This window comes from Nomascus leucogenys, chromosome 3 (assembly GCF_006542625.1).
Source record: "Nomascus leucogenys isolate Asia chromosome 3, Asia_NLE_v1, whole genome shotgun sequence".
Classification (NCBI taxonomy): domain Eukaryota; kingdom Metazoa; phylum Chordata; class Mammalia; order Primates; family Hylobatidae; genus Nomascus; species Nomascus leucogenys.
In genome coordinates, this window is record NC_044383.1 from 15172643 (window position 1) to 15195193 (window position 22551).

The 22551-nt window shown below is 38.1% G+C and overlaps 2 long non-coding RNA genes across 2 annotated transcripts; both read right to left on the bottom strand.

The window, feature by feature from the left end:
- Positions 1 to 14499: 14499 nt before the first annotated feature.
- Positions 14500 to 18571, bottom strand: LOC115832225. Its single transcript, XR_004027657.1, has 2 exons — positions 18309 to 18571; positions 14500 to 14941 (listed from the first exon to the last, which is right to left on the bottom strand). It is a non-coding gene; the product is annotated as an uncharacterized LOC115832225 (long non-coding RNA).
- A 1622-nt stretch (positions 18572 to 20193) lies between these two features.
- LOC100590337 lies at positions 20194 to 22551 on the bottom strand. The gene is made up of 3 exons (XR_120960.2): positions 22501 to 22551; positions 21810 to 22131; positions 20194 to 20661 (listed from the first exon to the last, which is right to left on the bottom strand). It is a non-coding gene; the product is annotated as an uncharacterized LOC100590337 (long non-coding RNA).

Sequence of the window (22551 nt, forward strand, 5' to 3'; positions counted from 1 at the left end):
AATATCTTACAACTCCTTCCTTCCTTCCTTCCTTCCTTCCTTCCTTCCTTCCTCTTTCCTTCCTTCCTTCCTTCCTTCCTTCCTCCTTCCTTCCTTCCTTCCTTCCTTCCTTCCTTCCTTCCTTCCTTCCTCTTTCCTTCCTTCCTTCCATCTTTCTACACGATTTAAAAAATATAACGTGGTTTCCATGCAAATCAACACCAGCTAAAAGATTGCCAAGGCCAAGATGTAATTGAAGATGGCATTTAAGCCTTTGTGTCTCCTTTGTCTCCTGAGATATCATCATAAAATAAAAGACTTCATCAGGTAATGTTTTCTTCATTACTCAACATCACAATTCCAAAGTGAAAAAAGATAATTAGACATTCGGTGCTGTCGACACATAGTTTATGAGGAGCTTCTAGTTAATTAGTTATGGTAAAAGGTTTTATATAGTCATAATTACTTTAGATTTCAGAAGAAAAGAAGCAAACATACATGTATTTTATTTTACCTGGTGACAAGTTTATCAAAGTGATGCTGATGTTTTGATGACCCTTCCGCAAATTCTTCAGACTTCCCAGGATAGAATGCAAAGTGTCAGGAGGGGATTTTAACAGCACAACTCATGTTAACTTTGATAGGAGCTACACGTCTAAAATCTTTACACATCGTCTTGCTGGATTCTATAAGAAAATATCATCTTCTCGGTGTCTTGAATTTCCTTTGACATCGATGGAAGACTTACCTATGAACTAAAGAATGGTTACAGTAATTTTGTTTAACATCTGAGATGAGCCAGCTTCATGGGAATATTTTTCCCTTGCGAATTTCTGGGGTCAGCCACTGAAGCAAAAATCATGGCAAAAAGAATACTGGGAAATGTAGCATTCTATAATTTATTTGTTTAAAACAAGTTTATCAGCACCATGAGACAGAATGAGAAAAAAATAGAAATTTAAAAAGTTTAATTTATAAAAACTCTCTCTCTTTGTTTTACCAGGTGTTCCTATCAAATCTCAATCTAATTAAGAAATGAAGATAACTTCAAAGTAAGACTGATATCCTTGGTTTTGCCCTTTGTGTCAGTAGCAGTTTCAATAATGTCTTGAGGGAACAGCCAGATGACATCTGTCCTGTCCTACACCCACCTGGGTGCCCCAGAGTGCAGGTTCTCCGGTTTCTAGCGATGCCAATCCCTGAGAGAGAGAATTAATCAGGTAGCAACATGCTCTTGATTGTTAATCTCCTAAAATGTCACATGGCTGATGTATGCCTGGGATACAATCAAGGTGCATGCAACTATGGGGCTAGAATGTAACTTTCCTCAATCCCAGTTGAGTGCTTTATTTATTAGAACAGAAGATGGAAACCTGAGATAGAGGCCAAGAAGGCAAATGGGCTGATTTTCTACGGCACCATGCAAAATGCTAGTGTCACCTTATCCACCGAAAGTTGCCAGCTGGTCAACTCCAAGGGTTGATGGGAGGCTGGTGCTTCTCTCTACTTCTGCCATATTATCTGATGGCACAACACGTCTAGACAGATACATGGGAAATCATAATAGCTGCCATTTCTTCAGTATTTAGTGATGATTCCACCATATTGTACACAATATGGATTTCTTTCACTTAGTCAAGGCCTTGCCACCTCTTAGATGAGTGACTTGGGGCAAAACACTTAATCTTTCCAAACCTTGGTTTCCTCATGTGTACAATGAGACTAAAAATAGTATTAAGACAGATAACAAATGCCTGATCAGTACAATGCCAGACACACAATAAATGTTCTGTAAATATCAGCTATTGTTATTTTTACTCTCAGAATAATTCTAAGAGTTAAATACTTACCGGACACGGTGGCTCACCCCTGTAATCCCAGCACTTTGGGAGGCTGAGGCAGGTGGATCACTTGCAGCCAGGAGTTTGAGACCAGTCTGGCCAGCATGGTGAAGCCCTGTCTCTACTAAAAATACAAAAATTAGCTGGGCATGGTGGTGCGTGCCTGTAATCCCAGCTACTTGGGAGGCTGAAGTGGGAAGATCACTTGAACCTGGGAGGTGGAGGTTGCAGTGAGCCAAGATCATGCTTCTGCACTCCAGCCTGGGCAACAGAGTGAGATTATCTTAAAAAAAAAAAAAAAAAGACTTAAATACAATTATTATCCCCATTTACCAGATGATGAAACTCAAATTTAAGGAGATTAAATCACATGGTGAATGCATGGTAGAACTGGAATCCAAACCCATGTCCCAAACCCAAGTTATTGGCCTCATCATAAATAACTGTAATGAGCCTGAACCACATCTTTCCGTTAACTCTTCCTCTCACTGCTCCACTCTGGTTGACATACTGGTTTGAAAGCTCTGGTTTCCTTCAGCTCTTTGGACTGGCTTTGTGTGGATCTGGAGGAACTAGGAGTCTTGTCTGGGTATCCCTGCATTGTTTGCTTCAACTTGCCTGGCTTTCAATGCTTCCTAATTTATTTTCTTCTACTTAAAGGTAGGTGAGGGGAGGAGGAGCACCTAGCTGAGACTTCCCAGACATGCTTATTCTCCTCGCCCACCTGACTGGTCTTTTGTGATGAATGGCAAGGCTTTCACTGCTATGTCTTATTTTTGTTTTTCTCTATAATCCTCCCTGCATGGTTTATGTTTCCAACATTATTCTCCAGGATGGTAACGTATTTTTCTTGGAAAGGTCAGTTAGAGACCTCCTCATTTTCCCAGCCAGGGAAAAATCAGTCTGAGTATTCAGCACCTCCAATATCCCATCTACTTTTTTAAGTGAACTAAAAAGGGTAATAAATTCTTAGTCTAGGTTTCGAGTTTGCCAAATGCAATTCTACAGTATGCTGAAATATTACATAGGAACCATATTAGTAAACTATAGTTTTCATAGCCGAAGTGAAGAAAGTGACTAAGTAAATTATATTTGATTGGGGGCATGGAGGGCCTGAATAAGTAAGATCAAATAGCTACTGGGTTGTCATTAATGTGATTCTTATCCTGCATGCTTATTTCCACCCTAAATCTAAACATATGAGTTATGCCCCAGACATGAAATTATGACACAGAGATATGCCCGAGAAAAGAGGAGCCATCTTTAACCTTATTTCTTTGAAATAATGAAGACAATATTTACTATTTCTATGGTTTTTTTTTTTTTTTTTTGAGACCAGGTCTCATCCTGTCACCCAGGCTAGAGTGCAGTGGTGTGATTGCAGCTCACCATGGTCTTGACCTCCAGGGCTCAGGGGATCCTCCAGCCACAGCCTTTCGAGTAACTGGGACTGCTGGTGCACACTGGGTTAATTTTTAAAGTATTTGTAGAGATGGGGGTCTCCCTATGTTGCTCAGGTCAGTCTCAAACTCCTGGGCTCAAGTGAGTTGAGCTCAGGCTCCCACCGTGGCCTTTCAAGGTGCTAAAATTATAAACGTGGACCACCTCACCCTGCCTATTTCTAGGTATGTTTAATGTGAATACTTTTAGCTGCAATTGTAATCACTACTAGTCATCTTGTAATCTAGGAAACAAACATAGATTTAGAATGACAAAATAATGCTTGGAAATAACCTCTCACAATTTGTCTCTTCTAAAGGAAATTAAAAAAGCTTTCATACATTTGAGGTGAATGGTTTCTAAAATTTGTGATACTGCAGGTCCAGTTAATATCTTAAGCTGATTTATATAGAATACCATAATATTCAAAGTTCCTGGATAAATAGTTCTCAAGTGTGTTAATTAATTCTCAATTAATTATGTTAATTCATACTAATTTCTAATGTAATTACAAAACTGAAGATTAACCTGGAAATTTGGAGGAGCAATGTTTCTGTTAACTAAACAGGAATACATTATACAGGCAAGAGCGAGGCAGGTTCTTTTTATTTTGTTTGGCTGGTTTGATGCCTACGAAGTACAATATAGTCTGAAAACATCTAACTTCAGTATCTAATCCACCTGCAAAATTGTGGAATCAGCTCCACAATTCCCTTCACTCCCACCTATATTCTTTGTCTTCAACATTCCTGAAATTTTCAAAAGCTGTTATTAACAACGAGAAGATCATCTCTAGCCCTAAGAGGAAAAATAAGACTAGGTCCTTCTAAAGCATTTTGTCAGTGTCTGCCTAGGCTGTTGAAAAGCTACAAAATTGCTAGATCTGTTGACCACTGAAGGAGACTAAGAAAGTATGAGTAATCTTTGTTTGCTGAACCCAAACTAAAGACTCTAAAGGACGTGCTTATTGTGACTGTGGCTTAAATTACAAGGACCACTAACCTGCAAAGATTCAAATAGATGTAAGAGAAAACTGGGGTGGCTGTTGGAGATGATAAGCAATGCCATTGTTAACGATTGTACTAAGCAGGGGTGTCAGCCCTGATTTTATGATGTATTGCTGCATTTTGCACACTAAATGGCATTTATAGAGCTTGAGGAGCTAAATTTCTCTATGACTTACTGATGATATTTACCATTTAGTCAATCAGTTAATAACGTGTGTGTGTGTGTGTGTGTGTGTGTGTGTGTGTGGACTGTCCATCCCAGGCTCTGTGCTAATCTTGATTATATAGAGATGAAAAAGTAAAATCCCAGCACTCAAGAAGCTCTCACCCAAACAGAAGTGATGGATGTCTCATAGTTTTCTCAACAGAAAATTACTGCTTAGAGAACACAAGTTATCAGCAGTGGGGAAAAAAAAATAAAAAAATAAAAAATAAAATAAAAAACTACGAGGAAGAATTGGAGGAGTCAAAAGAATGGAGCACTTTGAGAATATGACTCATGGAGCAACAATTTTCAACTCAGTTCACATTACTGACCCATCCTAGACTCATGGATGGAAGTATTTTGTGAGTTCACATAGGGTGGAATAATTCATCTCATTCCGAAGCTGTTAAGGAAGGGGTCACTTTTGCTTCCTTCACCTCGAGGCTGCAGGAAAAATATTTCCCCATGAGCTAGTAGAGAAGAAGCCACTGGGAATTTCATGTAATGCTTATTTCCCCTCTAAAAGGCTTGTTGACTTTTATTTGGTTCTAACCCTACTTTTAACTCCTAACGAAAACAAATGTTCTTCTGAGGTAGGGCACCCATGGACCTGGGATGCTGGGAAGAATAACAAACAAATGTTTCTGAAGTACTTTAAACATCCAAAATGAAATTTGCCACATTAAAGCCAAGTGTTATTAATGACAGGAATTGCCAACATGCTAAGAAGAAAGCAAAGTGCCAAGCGCTTCTCATTCATCTTATCCTTTTCAATTTATTGTGCTTTTCTTTAATGGTAAAACTGATGTTGTTATAAATTATTCATCATAAACTACTTGGTTAAAATCTTATGACTGTTTATTTGCATAAACCATGAGGTAGATTTCTGCTGTAATTCATAGTGAGCTGTAATTCATTTACTATTAACATCCAAATAACAGCTATAAACCAAAAGAAGAAAATGAGTCATGGTTGCATTCCGAGATACATTAAAGAATGAAATGTTATTTTCAGTACATTGGGATTAACTATTATTTGCAAACTCCACAACTTGTGGCCCTGTGTCTCAAGACAGAAAGTGCAAAAACACATGATTAATCCCAACATGTTGCTTATTAACGTTAATCTAGATTAGTGTCTCCCAACCCTAGTTTGTTTCAACTGCAGGACATTTCCAACTACCTCAAGAGATTTTATGGAATTCTTTCAAATTCCTAAAACAAAATTAATTTTAATTTACAATAATGTTAAGAATAAATATATGCCATATGGCAGATTAAGGGAGAAAAAATACTGGAAAATCATACTAACAACTTAGAAAAAGATTCCAAATCATTAGCCAACTTGAGGATTCAGATAACACTTCTTAAGCCACAAACTCTCAGTAAACAGGAATGTAGTTCTAGAAACCAAGAAAAATATTACTGAGTTTTAAGTCCTCATATTACATATTGAGGTCTCTTGACAGAACAGTTTTTTTTATACCACACAGATTTCTAGTTTCAAAAAATCTACAAATTTCCTTGTTCTTTCACAGTTTAGGTAAAGATCATGTTTTTCCCTCTACTACTGTTTCATGGTTGATCATACACTTCTGCATGTGGTGTCTTCATTGATAAATGATGCTGGGGACATGTCTGGCTGTGGAGAAAGAGAACTGAAGAGGCTTAGTGAATGATCTTCCCTAAACTAAATCTCAAGTAGAATAAGGTTCTACAACACCGCCGAGAGTTTACTATTAGCACTTGGGGAGAAATGGGTCATGGAAACAGCTGCTACTTTGTTCTTGCCTCCCCAGCCCCAGCGCCACCTATAGAAACTAAACTATGCATGGCCTTGGAGTTACTCTATCCTGCTCCCAAGTAGAGGGAGGGATGGTCAGGAGCCAGTGGTGGAAGTGATAAAAGAAAATTAGTGGTTCACCATAAACGGAATTGAAAGTAAGCCGTGTGGGTAGTGAGCGCCTGGGAAAACTGGCAGGTAGACCAGGTAGATGGAAACTGGAACACTCATGATGGAGCAGTTTGAAATGACACCTACTGAGGGGGGCATCTGAGACCCAAAAGGAGATCCAGAGAGAGGCTCACTCATTCTTTTAAAAAGACCAGCCCTTATACCTAAATTAAACACAAAGATATTGTGCTCGTTATGTCATTCAGGGGACTGAAGAGTAATTATAATGTCATTCAGGGGACTGAAGAGTATTTTTTTAAACCAAAATTTCTTCCCCATTTATGATAATATGAACCTAACTCATATTCTGGTTTTAATACTTGTTCAGAAGAATGCTATTGGAAATAATCATTTACTGTTTTGAGCATATATCTAATTTTTAGTATACTTACAATGAAGTGAATTTACTGAAAGCATCATAAAAATAGCTAAGGAAGCTATTAATAATTTGGGAATTCTGGAATTTTTGATCTACCTACTGAAGAATTACACCAAACTTATATTTAACTCACTGACCCTAATCTTAGTAAAATGCAAATCAGGATAGATATGATGTTTCATGCTCTTGGGCTATTTTCTGAATCTCTTCCTGCAGGTGGCAGACAGAAAAACATAAACGGACTTTGAAGGGGTTTCTGGTCCCTGTATGATGGCCAAGAATTTTGCAACTATTTTTAGTTGGTTCAGGAGTAGTTGTTTATCCAACGACTTTTGTAAAACTCTTCAGTAGACTAGGATCTTGGCCTCCAAGAAGTCACAGTTCAGTGTAATAAATAAATATGCCAGCAAATAAGGTTCATACAATATGGTAGAGGGCTGCAAACAAGGTATGTACACAAAACCCTAGACGCTCATGGAAGGGAGTGATAGGCTCTCTCTAGGGGATATGGGGAAGCATTCTCACAAGACAGTCTTTAGATTCCTAAATGAAGAACAGGAGTGACCAAGTATAAGACAGGGGCATGGAAGGCCAAGGGAAGAGCAACTGAAAAGGCACAAAGGTATGAAATGCGTTCTCCGGGGAAGAGGGAGGGGAAACACATGCCTGGGGCACCAAGTGTATGGCCGACGAGCAGAGAAAAGGGCAGGGGTACAACAGGGAAGGGTAGATGTAAAGCGGAAAAGTTCTGGAAAAAAAAAAAGCTCTTAAAATACAAAAGTGCCCAGGAAAACAATATTGGACTTGGCAACCATTCTAGCCTTGTACTTATTCCCAATTCTGAAGCTTCTAGTAAGTAGTTTATTCAAAGGATACTAACCTAATAATAGAAATCAGCAAGAAAATATATCTTTGTCTCTAGAAATATGCTTTACAGTTTATTTGCTGTATCACACTCATTTTATACTGAACTCATGGCTTAGTTTTAATATTGGAAAATACTTACTAAAAAAAAAGCTAGAAAGGATTTGTGCCCTGATTGTTAGAAAGTGCCAGATTCCTACAGTTCTATTGGAAAATTAAAAGACTTCAAGTGTACAAATTTAATAAAACCACCACACACATTCACAACTGAACACTTCCCAATGAAACCACATTTTCACCTCCTGTGTTTCCCCAGCTCTACTATAATCCTCCCAACTCTACTACGAAGCTGCTGGGAAGTATGCCTATCATGAAAATTGCTCAATTTTCAAAATGATCTCTGAATCATAATGGAAATCTTGGTAGTTAAGTGCCTCCAATAACATAAAAACGCCTCCCAGCCCTTAAACAGGTGGTAGAAAGAAGTCAGAAATGACTCTTAAAATGGTCTTTTTTTGTCCATTTAAATTTCAGTATATCAGGCAGCATTAAGAAATGTTTTTAAATATAGAGAGTGATTACATAGGTTTTCCGCATGATAATATTGTAAGAGAGATAGCTAAATGCCTGGGTTAAAATCCTGGATCCATCACTTATGAGCTCTGTGATCTTGGGCAAGTTCTCGGGCAACTGATGCCTCTCTGTGCGTCAGTTTCTATAAAATGCATGCAACAACAGTACCTACTAAATAGGGTTATTGTAAGTATGTAGAGAATCTTCTCTTTGCTGCTTTAGTTCCACTTCCAACCTTTCTCCAACCTGCTTCTGTACCCTGGGAGGCCAACCTGTACAAGAGGCATCAATGAGCTCTCTGCTCTCCGGCTTTCTGTTGGGTTTGGCTAATGAGAGTATGGGCAGGAGAGCCAGGGGCAGGAGGACAGTGAGGTCAGGGTGATTATTCCCCTTGTTCCCTGCCTGTCAGGTTGCCATGGGTTGTCTGCCACCCAGTGCTCCTGCCAAGCAGCCTCTAGGAAGAGGCTCTCTCTAGGTACCTCCAACCACTTCCTCTCCCAGGCCCTTCAGGCAGGCCCGGGGGTGGTACAGGCTCCCTGCTGCTGTGAGCCAGGGTATTGCACAATCCCTTATTGCATTTTCTAAATCCCACTCACACCTTTGTAAATATTCCTTGTATTCAATTCGCTTCAATTTATCCAATTTGAGCGTGCCGTCTGTTTCCTGCCAGGATCCGGACTAATAGAATGAGTTTCTCTTTGTAAAGCACTTAGAATAATAGCTGGCACACGGTAAGCACTATATAAGTATTTGCTAAACAAACAAAATAAATGAGATTTAGAAACTTTTTTGTAGTCGACATTAAACATATCTTTCTGTATCCTGTCATACAAAGCAAAAATCTTCAGAAGCTTTTTCCCAAATACAACTCTCTTCTCTTCATTAGGCTTTTTGTATATGGAATAACCATCATTCTATTTTTAATCATGTTTGTAGTGCTTTGGTTGAAAAAATTCTGGTAAGTAAAATATTATTAAAGTTTTTTATTCGATAGGAGCCGATGGGGAATTTATATAACTGTATTCATTATAATCGTTATGTATAGTTATTTTACCATTTTAATACTTTGTTGTCCTTTATATATCTTTTAGCACATGTGCAGTATTGTCTCCTTTGATGTTTTAAAGCAATTTGGAGTGTAGACATGTATGTTTTTCACTCAAACCATCACATAGAATAGCATTTCACATTTTAAATGTATCTGGTAAAAATTATAGGCTTGTTGCTTTTCTGGGTGGAAAACAAGAGATTTTTCATGCTGGTTCCACTTTTTCCATCCTTCATTTCTTGAATCTAAAGTTCTGAATGTCCTCCTCACCCCCATTTGATCCCAGGATATTTTTCTGTTTTGTGTACTACTATTTTTTAAGTCACTTAAACTAGACAGCAGCAGCGGCCTTCTAGTTTGAGCTCTTGCTTATTTACTTCCGTTTCGACAAGGGGTTACCTCAGATTCATCTTAGCAGTAACATCTCCATTATTTAAAAATTCTAATTCATTTTCTAATATTTTGGTATGTGGCCTTGAGTAAGCTGTGAAAAAGACAATGTGAGACTTTATGGATTTGTGACTCTCCTTTCTTTTGCATTTATGTGTGAATGACAGCTTCCCTAAGTGGGGTATCCCAAGGTTTCCCACTATTTTCCTAAGCGTTCCAGAGATGTTAGTCCAGCATCTTGTAATGATTGCTATAGCAGAATACGATAAATGTGGTCTGGTTTTTACCATTTTGACGTTAAGTAAGGTTGGTGGCTAGAAGACCATCACACAAAAATTTTTTTTTTTTAACTCCAGAAACAAACACTTGGAAAATATAAACTTATTTTTAAAAGGTACTATTTATAAGGCAACTAAAAATATAAGATATCTAGGAGTAAATTTACCAAAGATTATTAAATCTTATTGAAATACATTTAAAATGACCTAAATAAATGGACAAATTGCACAATCATGAATAGGAACAGGGAGACTCAGTACTATAAAGGTGTTGATTCTCTTTCCTAAAATCTATGTATTCACTGTAACTGGGACAATCTTTTATCCATATGGAAAAAAACATATTCATATTTCACACTGTACATAATAAAGTCAATGTAGATTCAAGATCTAAATATGAGAGGAAAATGTTAAGACTTTTGGAATAAAATAAAGTAGAACATCTTTATTACCTTATGGTAAGAAAGGATTGCTTAAGTCAGATGAAAAAATCACAAACCACACAGAAAAATAATCAATATGACACATTAAAATTAAAGACTTTCGTTGATCAAAAAACACCATTTAAAACTAAAAAACAAAAACAAAAACAGAAAACCAGAGACTAGGAGAAGGTGTTCCCAAAACATCTAACTGACAAGGATGAATAATGAACTCAGTCAGAAAAAAGACAATCCAATAGAAAAATGGACAAAAGACAGGAACAGACATGTCACAGAAAAAATATGGATGACTAACAAACAGAAAGGTGATCAATCTCATTAGAATCAAGGGGCCGGGCATGGTGGCTCACGCCTGTAATCCTAGCACTTTGGGAGGCTGAGGCAGGCGGATCATCAAGTCAGGAGATCAAGACTATCCTGGCTAACACGGTGAAACCCCATCTCTACTAAAAATACAAAAAATTAGCTGGGCATGGTGGTGGGCGCCTGTAGTCCCAGCTACTTGGGAGGCTGAGACAGGAGAATGGCGTGAACCTGGGAGGTGGAACTTGCACTGAGCCGAGATCGTACCACTGCACTCCAGCCTGGGTGACAGAGCAAGACTCCGTCTCAAAAAAAAAAAAAAAAAAAAAAAAAGAAAGGAATCAAGGAAGACTAAAATAAGACACTGTAAATACCATTCTGTGCCAACTGGATTGGCCAAAAAATAAAAGTTCTGAGAATATGAAGTGCTGGTAAGAATGTAAAACAGTAGACACTCATATAATGATGAGTGGGAGTATAAGTTGATACAATCACTTTGGACAGCCATTAATATTACAGAATCAAGATGCATGCACCCTCCTGTGACACGGTAATTCCACTTCTAGAGTAGCAAGCTCTCAAACTTGGCAGTGCATCAGAATCTCCAGGGGGCTTATAAAATACAGATTGTTGCCCCTACCCACAGAGTTCCTGATTCAGCAGGTCTGTGGTAGAGTCCAATTAAAGTATTTGTATTGCCGAGAAGATCACAAGTGATAATCAGGCTGCCGGTACAGGACCATGCTTTGACACTATTTTAGAGAAACCCTTAAACATGCATCTCTGAATTCATGTATGAGATAGTTTGTAGCAGCATTTTTGGTAATACCAAAAAATTTAACAACCCAAATATTTGTGGAAGGGAGAATTAAAAAAATAAATTGCAATATGTTCAAAAAACATTGTTCATAAAATAAATGAACAGCAGCTATGTGCATCAGCCTAGATGAATATCAGAAAATATAATGTTGAACTCAAAAAGTTTTAGAAGAAAACATAGAGTATTATTTCGAGTTCAAAACCATCGAAACTTAAACTACATACTGTTTAACAATAAATGCACTTACATTAAAAAGTTAAGATAATGATAAAACTCAATATAGTGGGCCAGGTGCGGTGGCTCACGCCTGTAATCCCAGCACTTTGGGAGGCTGAGGCGGGCGGATCATGAAGTCAGGAGATCAAGACCATCCTGGCTAATATGGTGAAACCCCATCTCTACTAAAAATACAAAAATTTAGCCGGGCGTTGTAGTGGGTGCCTGTAGTCCCAGCTACTCAGGAGGCTGAAGCAGGAGAATGGCGTGAACCCGGGAGGTGGAGCTTGCAGTGAGCCGAGATCATGCCATTGCACTCCAGCCTGGGCGATAGAGCAAGACTCTGTCTCAAAAAAAAAAGTCAATATAGTGGTTACAATGTGGGGGTGTGTAGAGAAAAGTAAAATCAGAGAAGGGTAAATGGCTGAGTGTCCAACAGTATTTGGTAATGTTCCCTCCCTCACTCCCTCCCTCCCTTCTCTCTTTCTTTCTTTCTCTCTTTCTCTTTCTTTCTTCTTTCTTTCTCTCTCTCTCTCTCTCTCTTTCTTTCTTTCTTCTTTTTTTCTTTCCTTCTCTCCTTCTCTCCTTCTTTCCTTCTTTCTTTTCTCTTACCATGGTCTCACTGTGTTGCCCAGGCTGGAGTTCCATGGCTATTCTCAGCCTTGATCATAGCCAGCCTCAAACTCCTGGCTCAAGCCATCTTCCTGCCTCAGCCTCCCAAGTAGCTGGGATTACAGGTGTGTGCCACCACACCCAGCTTGCTTTATTCTTAAACCAGGTGGAGCATACACAAGTGTTCGACATATTATTTTTAGATTGTTCACGATATATGAAATATTTAGAAATAAACTTAAAATGATTCAAATATAAATTTCAAAAAGGAATGTAAAGTTTTTCTCTTTAAAAGTTGAAAACTCTCGCCAGGCGTGGTGGCTCACGCCTGTAATCCCAACACTTTGGGAGGCCAAGGCAGGCAGATCACGAGTTCAGGATATCGAGACCATCCTGGCTAACACAGTGAAATCCCATCTCTACTAAAAATACAAAAAATTAGCTAGGCATGGTGGCGGGCACCTGTAGTCCCAGCTACTTGGGAGGCTGAGGCAGGAGAATGGCATGAACCCAGGAGGCGGAGCTTGCAGTGAGCCGAGATCCTGCCACTGCACTCCAGCCTGGGTGACAGAGCGAGACTCCATCTCAAAAAAAAAAAAAGTTGAAAGCTCTCATGTCTCAGTTATAAGTGACTAAGGATATTTCTTGGTTTATGATATTACTTTTTTTCAGTTCTGAAAAGTGTTACTCTGGTGTGATTTGATCTTTTTGTACGTTTGCTATTTGTTTGATCTCCAGAATATTTTTCACAGAATTTGGATATCCTTGTTATTATCTTCTATGTCAATTATCTTTTTTTGAATTTTTTATTTCTACCGCATATATATCTGAAATCTAAAATTACATTTTAAAATAGACTCACTTCTGCTAATATACATTTATCATGTATATTACATCTTCTTCAATATTTTTTCTATTCCATTCTCTGTCTCTTTTCTTTCTGAAACTTAATTATATGTATGCTAGATCTTTCAGTATTGTCCCACAAGTCCCTGAAGCTCTGCTCATTTTTCCCAGTATTTTTTCCTCTATATTCTTTAGATAGAATTAATTATCTTGATCTGTCTTCAAATTCTCAGTTTTTCTTCAGTCATTTCCATTTACTGTCAGGCCCATATGGCAACATTTATTTCAAATATTGTATTATAGTTTTTGGTCTTAGAATTTTTATTTGATCATTTTAATAGTTTCTAGTTCTCTGAGATTTTGTATTTGTTAATTCTTTACAAACCTATTTTCCTTTACATTCATGAGCATAGTTAAAATAACTGATTTAAAATTTCTGTCTGCTAATTATTTATCTGAGTGTCAGTCTGCATTGATTGTTTTTGGCTTACATTTTCTTTTTTTCTTCATATGCCTAGTATTTTAGATATTGTCCAGAAAACTGTGAATGATACGTTGTAGAGCCTCTGGGTTCTGTTATATTCCTCTGAAGAGTGATGATTTGTTTTAAGCAGGCAGCTAATTTAACTACTTCAAACTGTAAACTGTCTCCAGTGCACAGCAACAGAAATCTCTGTTTGGTTCTTCTAGCCTTAGCTGGGATATTTGCACACATGGTTCATGAGTCAGCCAATGACTTGTGCAGAGTTTATACATAGAACATGTTACTTCCCCCTCTTTGGCTCTCATTTTTCCAAGATCCCCCCCCCACTTTCTGGTTGCTATAATCACCATGAACCCTGTCTCCTGGCTCTTCATGCCAGTAAGACTACAGATTTTCTATTCATGTTTTAGTAACCTTTATTTGGCATGGATTGGGACCGGCTTTCCAGCAAAGAGCTGTAATAATGGGAACTTTCCCACTGTCATCTCCTTCTTCCATATGCAGATTCTCCTCCATTGTCTGCCTGCTTGGCTTCTCTTCAGTGCCTCTGGATAGCTGCTTTTTGTATTTTGTCCAAAACCCATAGTTGTTATGTGCAGGAGGATTACAGAAGTCATAGCTTATTTCATTTCTAGTTAGAGTTTGTTTGTTTCCCATTTTTTTTTTCTTCTCCATTATTTATTACTTTTTCCTCTCTGCGTCCCAGGGCAGCTCTTCTGGTGCCCAGAGTCTCACAGCCTCTCCTGAAAACAGCCCCAACAGACTTCATCATTCTAATCACAGAGGCTCAGATCAAATCCAAGGGGCCAGACAGGGGATGAGGATATGCTATCAATGTCCTTGTCTTAGTTTATTTGAAAGCAGCATAGTTTATAGATTGGCAGCCTTTTATTCAATTCAGCAAATATTTGCAGAGTGTGTATAAGGTACAAGGCTCTGTTTTAGGCCTTTTGGATACATTGATAAACAAAACAGTCAGGGATCTTTGCCCTTGGGGAGTTAAAATTCTAAAGAAGGACACATACAATAAACAATAGACATAATAAATATTATAGTATGTGGTATACAAGGCAGTAATGTCCCAACTTCATCCTCATCCCCAAAGCAGTTTTGATTGTTTGAAATCAGTCATTCCCAACATCTTTATCTCTCTTCACTCTGTTGAGTTGTTATAGTTGTTTTCCCAGAACTGAGAAATAGGCCGTGAATCCTGAAGGAAACTCTCTCTGCCTCAGCTGCTGCAGTGACTCAATTTCACCACTGGATGGGGGAAAAAAAATGGAAGGAGCTAAAGAGGAATCCTAAAGGGATAGAGGGCAAAGGAAAAACCACAGTAGATGTATTCCTAAATTCAACCTACTCTCCATTCCCACGTGACCCCTATTTTACTTTTAGTACAAGGATCATACAATCAGGTAGAGTAGTTTCATCACTCTGGTAGTATTGTTCCTAGAAACTGAGAAAGTATTTTTTGTGGGGGCACAGATTATTTGTGTGTGTGTGTGTGTGTGTGTGTATTCTACTTGCCTTAATACGTGTATGTTTCATATATGTTATATGTAATATATATGTGTATGTGTATGTATTTTACTCGCAGTAATACATACATCTTTTTCATGTATTACATGTATATATGTATGTATGGGTGTATCTATTATAGGCCTTCAACAAGCCATTTCATGTTAATTGTTTTCTTATTTTCTCATGCTTTGACATTTTGGAGTCTTGCTGATCATGGAGAGCCTGCCCCTTCCAGAGGCAGTCAATACCTAGAGATAGTAAACACCTCCCCAGGAGTGAACTTTTCATATACAAACCAACCAATCCAGAGCCCATCCCTCAACCATCTCCTTTATCAAGCTCCTCCTCTCAGGGACACTATCCCCCTGCCCCACTTACCCTAGGGCCAGGTATCAGGAGACTTGGGGTAGTTCCTGTACCTGAGAACCTGTGGAAATTATCCAAACTAGCCCATCTTAACTGCCTACCCTGCTTGTCTTTCTTGCAGAAACTTCAATAAAGGCTCCTGCCCACGTTTCCCCCTCACTCCCTCTGCCTTCTGCCCGATCTTGGTGCTTCTTCCACGTGGCCTGTATGGTGTACCCTGCCTCCTGTTTCTAGAGATCTTTGAATATAACTTCCTCCTTCATGACAGTTATTCTTGTGTCCGCATATCTCAGCATACTTGATTAAAACAAATTCCAGGTACATTTTAAAACACATTGTTAAAGCCCTTTGGAAGTATAGTGTCCTCAGTATGACAAATTTTACGTATATGTATACCATCATCATTGTCATTGCTCACATTCAATAAGTTTACTATGGTCCAAGCATCGTGCTAGGTACTTTGGGGTATTTAATCCTCATGATAATCCCTCAGAGTAGATGCTCTTATTACTCCCACTTTACAGATGAAAAACTAAGGTGTAAAGAGGTTAACTCACCCAAGTTGGAACTAGGATTTAAACTCAGTTCTGCTTAACAAAGCCATTATTCTTAACAGAAGGTCAGTGCACATTTTTTGCAAAAGGCCAGATAGCAAACATTTCAGGCCTTGTAGGACTTATGATCTCTGTTGCACCCACTCATCTCTGCTGCTGCTGTAGTGCAAAGGCAGCCATAGATGATGCATAAATTAACGGGCATGACCCTGTTCTGGTAAAACTTTATTTGTAAAAATAGGTGGGGGGCTGGGATTTGTGTGTCAGTTTGGCCCCTGCTCTTACCCACTTGGCTTCACTGTCTCCATGATGGCAAAGATTCTGATTAAAACTGAACACTCTTCTTCTCTCCCACTTCATAACAGTGCTCAGCAGAGGCAAGTCACTGGACCACTCTGGGCCTCAATCCCTCCTTTAGTTCTTCACTGTGAACTTCAATCCCTTAGATCTCGGTGGGAAGAGGAACTTGACCTATACTGCAACTCTGAACTTTGTAATTCTGAATTTTCAAGAACTGAGCTCAGCCACAAGGAGTTGTGTACCATTGCAGAAAAGGGAAGAGTATGTCAATGTCCATAAGGGTGGCTCTGTCTGTCTAACGGAGACATTCAGATGAAAATTGTGAAAGAGCCTTCTCTTACTTCTTTCGTCTCCAAAACAGTACACTAAATGGTCTACCATGCCGTAGCCAATGGGTGGACAAGTCAGAAATTCTGCTTAGGGGAACGAGCATGCTTAGTGAATTTTAGTATGCATCAGACACAATGCAAGCCATGCGAAAACCCTTATTTCACCCTCAATATCCCTATGGAGGTAGGTGTGGTAGTTTAGGGGTAAAGGAGGAGAACCGAGAGGATGTCAATATCCAGAGGATTGCAAGCAAGGGCCTCTCTGGACAATGGCTCATTTGGGAACCTGGCAGATCCAGAAACTAGCTATCATTAGTATGTCCAGTGGTGACAAACTCAATTACTAAATGAATAGGCCATCCGTTCTGACACATTGGTCAGAGTATCAACATATTTATTTGTCTGGGAGTATTCATACCTAATGCGGAACTGGTTCAACAAGCATTTCTTGAACACCTAATATGTACTAAGGCCATGGAAACAAAGATATAGAAGAGGACATAGTCTTTGCACTGAAGGAACTTTCAGAGTGTCAATGCTTGCCGCTGAGGAATATGATGAGTGCTGGGGGAGATGGTGAGTCAGGGACAATTTGAAAGTGAGTCACACCCCAGTACAGACCTACTTGCTGGGGCGCACTCATCTAGAGCCTACCTATGGGATAGATGAAAGGACACTGAACTGGCTGCCCAGGATTATCTATAGCCTTTGCTCTGCTCCATCTTCTTACGAGACATTGAACACTAATGATAATGGCTCGTATATCTTGATGCCTATGGCACTGTTTGCTAAGTACCTTACATACATGACCTGGCAAACCGAATATGAATTCCTGAGTGTGATAGTGTAGGCCTCCTATGATTGAGCCCTAATATTACATGCTAGCTTTTTCTGCTCTATATGCACCCTAACCTGCAGCCATACTGCATTGTTTTCCATTAATTTCATGTTCCAGCTTTAGCTGATATGATACCTTCCACCTCGATTGCCTTCCCCCACACAGTCTGTCATTAAGCTGGCCATCTTTCCATGCCCAGCTCACACGCGCACTCTTCCTCAAAAATTTTCTTTGATAGGGATTTCTCTTCTGAACTCTTATAAAACTTTGCATCTCACTCAATGGCACTTAAATCCCTTTTTAAAGAAATCAACACTATTGGTTCTGATTATAAAGGTAAAACACTGCTCAATGGAAATGACTCAAACAATAATGGTGAAATTTTGGTAAAAACATCACACTCCTCTCATTTTAAGTTCCTCAAAGACAAGACTGTGTTTAATTCATCTTTATATCCCCTGGAATCTGCCCACTTTAGCGCCAGATTGTCTACGCCAGCCTTCATTCATAGTAAGAATTACATAAGTATTTATTTATTTGAATGAATGAATTATACTTAGGACTTTTATTGCTAAACCTAGAGCTGATTTTAAAAATTTACATGAGGTTTATGATTAATGATGCTATTAACGTGTCTTTACTTCTAATATTATAATATCTCTTCTCTAAAAAATTACTGATACAATTATTTTGTTGCTAGATTAATGCAACACCTGTACCTTCTTGGAGTGTCAGGCCAAATCCATCTCTGATCATTTGTTATTACTGGAAATTCTATTGCCTCTATCTTCAGACCACTTTACAGATGAATTACTTAATTCATGCTGAGAACATTTCAGTACTTCGGGTCGTTCACCTTTCAAAGTTCCTCAGGTATCTGCAATAATTTGTAGTTAAAATATTCCAGGGTTGTATGTCTTAACTTCATTGCAAATTGACTACACATTTTTATCATTAAATCATAAGCATCAGGTGACTTTCACATTTCTGCTGCAGGCATGTTTCTTATTAGGCTACAGCTGTTCAGTCTGTACAATTAATGATTCATAGCACACTAAGGAATATTTATTAATTTTCATTTTACTTGTTTTTTGAAGGTTATGGGGGTTAAGGGTTCTAAGTTAGACTTATTGAAATTTTAAAAGGTGTAAATAGGTAAATATTATGGTCCTTGAAAAAGTGAGACGTTTTCCCTTTAAGCATGTGATTAATATTACTAATAAAAATGTCATCAGCCTTCCCTGTCAGGGGGATGCAGTTAGAAAGACATTTTGTATGTACGTGTGTGGTTTGCTTTCCATATCTAATATGACATTTTGAGAGACAACTTAATGTAAGAAAATTACTTTTAAAAATAGATTCTTGATGCTTTATTGTTGTTATTCAATAATTCTAAAGGAAAAATTGTATCTTCCTATACATTTACTTAAGATTTTGCCTGACTACATTTGGTAGCTTATATCAGTGTTTGAGACATAAGAATTTTGTCTCTCTCATCAGATCATGCAACATGAATACCATTCTTGTTGAAGATTGAATTTCTGGAAAGCAGCCCTCCTTCCTATGCTTTTGTGGATAGATCATTTATCTTATACTTAAATTTGGTTTCATTCATAAGCTAGTTTCTTAAATTATTTCTTACGCTACTATTCATAGTATATGGCATTGGTTATATATACTAAACTAATTTTGGCATAGCTCAAGCAGTACTTTTTAAACAGCCATATTGAGATATAATTGGCATACCATTATAGTTCACACATTTAATGAGCACAATTCAGTGGTTTTTAGTCTATTCACAGGGTTGTGTAATCATCACAACCATCTAATTTTAAAACATTTTTGTCACCCCCCAAAAGAACTCCTATGCCCATTAGCTGTCACTTCCCATCAGCCCTAAGCAACCATTAATCTACATATTTTTTTTGAGACAGTCTTGCACTGTTGCCCAGGATGGAGTGCAGTGGTGGGATCTCAGCTCACTGCAACCTCTGCTTCCTGGGTTCAAGCTATCCTCCTGCCTCAGCCTCCCTAGTAGCTGGGACTACAGGTGCACGCCACCACACCCAGCTAATTCTACTTTCTATCTTCATAGATTAAGCAACGTTTTAGCAACACATCTTAATTATCTCAAAGTTTTGGTGATTTCATGATCTTATTAAAACTAATATATTCAATATAATATTCAGGTATATAATGACATTTTTCATCTTTGTACAATTTTTATCTTTAAAATGAAGCATCTGGTTTGTCACAAATTTCAAATCCATAGTTAAATGGCAGGAGTGTTAGGTTTGCCTGTGCTGCCCTTCTGCTTGGTTGGTACTTTAAAAGCTTTACATTTGCACCTACAAAAATGCAGAAATGTTAAGTTAGAAATATAGTGAATATTTGAATGGTTAGCATGAAACATACTCACAGCAGAACAGCTGAGGCAACTGCATCGTCCTTCCTTTTTATTCTTCAGTTTCTTCTCCCTGCCTCCCAATACATAAACACTCACACACACAGACACATACATACTCACACACTCACATTCTCACACACACACACACACACACACACACACACAGAGTAGTCAAGGTCACATTTAGTGAGCAGAATTTATCCAGTGATAACAAGAAGTAGCAATACATGTCTAGTATTGATATATTATTATGCAGACTGTAAAAATAACATGTGTTGTGTATTTTGATTACATACACATATGGCTTATTTTTAAATCACAGTGGGAGTTACAGAACATTCTCTAGAGGTTATAAGTGCTAAAGCAGAAAGCAAAACTATATAAAATAGTATTCTAGGTAGATGTTTGATTCTACTGATTTTACTCATGGCATTATCAGAAAACCTGGAGATCATTCATCTAGTTAATCATTTGTTCCACACATATTTATTGATTAATGACAACATAAAGGGCGTAGTGCAAAACCCAATAACAATAAACAGCTAGAATTCAGCTTCCTTGGGAACTGTTGTCCAACTTCAGCACATAAAAGAGTGGCCTTTCTTCTCACAAGGAAAGAGCTCAATGAATCATGAATCTTTTTCTTTTTCTTGAAAAACCACAGCCTATATTTTGCAGGAAAATTCAACATAATTGGTATATACCTATCTTTTTAGGTGAATTAGGCCTTAACTGACAGATAACCCACTCTGTTCTAAAATTCAAAAAACTCTAGGAAAATCTTATTCCACACAATCTTTTGAATATGTCATTTGCCATTTATATTTGATGGCCTTAAGAAAAAAACTTATAAAAAGGTATTAATGCAAGTAGATAATAAAGCTGCATTCTATAAATCTATAGCAGCTTACAGTAATCATTAAAGCATGCAAAAGCCTTTCATCTATTCAAAAATATGCAGTGCACAGAATGTCTGCTAAGGTGCATGACAAGTCACAGTTAAATATATATTAATAAATGAATTAGCTTCATAAATAATAGCCATAATGACATTTTAGGAGACAATAAGTCTGAGGATTGTCAGAAAACGGTTGATGTATGAGCTTCACGTCTCAGTGATTCTTCAAAATGAATAGGCTTTGCGAGATAGTTCAGACCCGCGACCAGCCTATTTCCTTGAATAATTTACTTGTTGTCAATTTGTACAGCCACATTACACATGCAAATTGTGCTGCCTGTGCAAACACCACTTGGAGATGATAAAAACAAATTTACGAAGGCTATAGAAGAAGGATTTATTTCACTTTCTCACCCAGGTCAAGCAATACATGTATCTGACGATTGTGTGTACCCAATTTTGTTGTAATTATATCAGCAAATTATTCCTTATAATCTTATTATTTTTAGCAGTCTCCTTGTGCTTGGGATAATTAGCTTTCTTCACTCAGTGTAAAAACAATTCAACTTGCCAGCCAGGTAGGGCATAGCTCCATTATCTGTTTTGGGTTTAAATTTATTCCCTATATTCTTGGACACTTTGTGTAAATTAAAAATTTCATAGTCCCTAATACTGTACACGCTGTTCATTCAGTGATGAATTAAGGCCCCTAAACCTCTCCGTTTGCTATTAGATATCTCACCCACTTTATATGTTAATCTGTGCTAATGAATTCCACAACCCCTAGCCACAGTGAGATGACTAAAATTATTACCACTTACAGAGATATGCCTTTTTCATTTAAAGTTCAATTCAAATTGCTCGCATAAACAGTCTGCCACACAAAGATACCTCCTATAAAGGAGAGTTACTTACCTATAAGTAGAGTTCTCTGAAGGTAGTATTATCTTTGGATGCACATTCCTGGGTCACGTGCCCTCAGGTCTGTGGCACTAGGGGAGAGAATTCATCGCTGATGGGCAGGTCTTTCTTTCCTTGGGGCCCTTCATTAGCTCTGTGGCCTGTATTCCTGAGGGTTATTTGTGCCACACCCCTTTACCCAACCAATCCTGTCCTTAGCACAACAGACCCCAAGGAAATAGTGGGGTAACAGAACCACCTAATGAGAATTGTAGGACTGGTTACCATCAACGATGGCTGATGAGCCAGAAGCAACCTCCATCTTTATAGAAGTTACCTGTAAAATAAAGCGCCCAGTAACTAAAAAAAAAAAAAAAAAAAATCTAGTTTTTTTTTACATATAACATATAATTTAAAATCCATTTTTTTTTTACTTTTTGCAGAAGTAGCATTTTCATTATGGAAATAATACATTCTCATCATGGAATTCCCATAATAGAAAATATAGATAAACAAAAAGAATAAAAATCACACATCCCCACCAATGGTCCCACCACCCAGTGACAGGCACAACTGGTTTCTGGTATCTATTTTTACAGACTAGTTTTCTACTTAGATACTCTCTTAAGATGACAACAAAATCATTAGTCTTATCAGATCCCTCTTCAACCCACTCCAACCAGAGGTTCTAGGACACGGTGCCTACCTCATTTGTCCCTTTGTCTTCCACTTAACTCATTTTAAGAGTGCTGTTTGC